At 42.1% G+C, this 1,436-nt stretch overlaps 1 non-coding gene across 1 annotated transcript; it reads right to left on the bottom strand.

The window, feature by feature from the left end:
- Positions 1 to 506: 506 nt before the first annotated feature.
- On the bottom strand, positions 507 to 613 carry LOC131223390 (small nucleolar RNA R71). The gene has a single exon (XR_009160419.1). It is a non-coding gene; the product is annotated as a small nucleolar RNA R71 (small nucleolar RNA).
- Between the last annotated feature and the right edge of the window lie 823 nt (positions 614 to 1,436).

A 1,436-nucleotide genomic window follows, 5' to 3' on the forward strand; every position in this document is an offset into this window, starting at 1 on the left:
TAGTTGAGGGGTTGACTATCCATCGCAGGATTAGACACCGCTCGAAATCCCCTGAGTTAACTGAAGTTATGGCTGAAGACCAACCTCCTCTACTCCCACCCAGGGTGGAGGATACCCAAGATGAGAATGAGGTGCAACAGGCACCCCCGCCTCGTACTTTACGAGATTTTCTACAACCGGCGGGAGTGAGTACGCCCTCATGCATGATTTTTCCTGAAAACACAGGACAAATGGACATCAAGCCAGGAGTTATCCAACTCCTTCCCAAATTCCATGGACTTGAATCTGAAAGTCCATATTTACATTTGAAAGAGTTCGATGAAATAATAGCTACATTATGTTTTCCTAATGTATCTGAAGATACAATTAGGCTGAAACTCTTTCCTTTTTCCTTAAAAGAGAAAGCTAAGACGTGGTTACATTCACTGCGTCCTAGATCCATTGGCACATGGAACGACATGCAGAGGGAATTCATAAAAAAATTCTTCCCACATCATAAAACGATTACCCTCAGAAAAGCAATCATGAACTTTGCCCAAAAGGAAGATGAAACATTCTTTCAATGTTGGGAAAGGTTCAAAGATTTGGTCAGTTCATGCCCACAACACGGATTTGAAACGTGGCGCATTACAAATTTTTTCTATGATGGACTGACATCTTCCATGCGCCAAATGGTCGAGACAATGTGTAATGGAGAGTTCATTCATAAAGATGTTGACGAGGTATGGGACTACCTCGATAGTTTGTGAAAAACACAATCTTGGGACTATTACCCAAAGTCGAACACCACGTCTAGGCCGACTCAATTAAAGGAGAAAGGTGGATTATATCTCTTGAAAGAAGAGGATGATCTCAAGTGTAAGGTGACTACGCTCATAAGGAAAGTTGAGGCCATGGAAGGAAAGAAGGATAAGGTCAATGAAATTGTTTGCGGCATCTGTGATTGCAACATTCACACAACTGAAAACTGTCCTACAATACCTGCCTTTCGAGGAGTGTTGAATGAACAAGCCAATGCCGTAAATAATTATCAAAGACCTTTTACTGGACCTAACTCTAACACATACAATCCTTGCTGGAAAAATCATCCAAACTTCAGTTGGAGAAATGGACAAACGGCAACTCCTCCAGGTTTCTTCAATCAAAATCCAAATCAAGTGAAACCTCAAGAGGAACCGGTTTAAAATCCCATACAAGAGCTGGCTCAGGCAATGCGGGGAATTACAGATTTTATGCAAAAGATAGATTCTCGTATGACGGTTATAGAAAAGGGGATGCTTCCTGCACAACCTCTCCCCAATCCTAAACCGCAGTACGAGAATAATGATCCCAGCTCTTCAAATCAGATGGAACATGCTAAATCCATCACCACTCTTAGGAGTGGGAAGATCATTGATAAAACTCTTCCGGTTAGGCCCGAAAAGCCTCAAGAACCA

The sequence above is a fragment of the Magnolia sinica genome, chromosome 1 (genome assembly GCF_029962835.1).
Source record: "Magnolia sinica isolate HGM2019 chromosome 1, MsV1, whole genome shotgun sequence".
Classification (NCBI taxonomy): domain Eukaryota; kingdom Viridiplantae; phylum Streptophyta; class Magnoliopsida; order Magnoliales; family Magnoliaceae; genus Magnolia; species Magnolia sinica.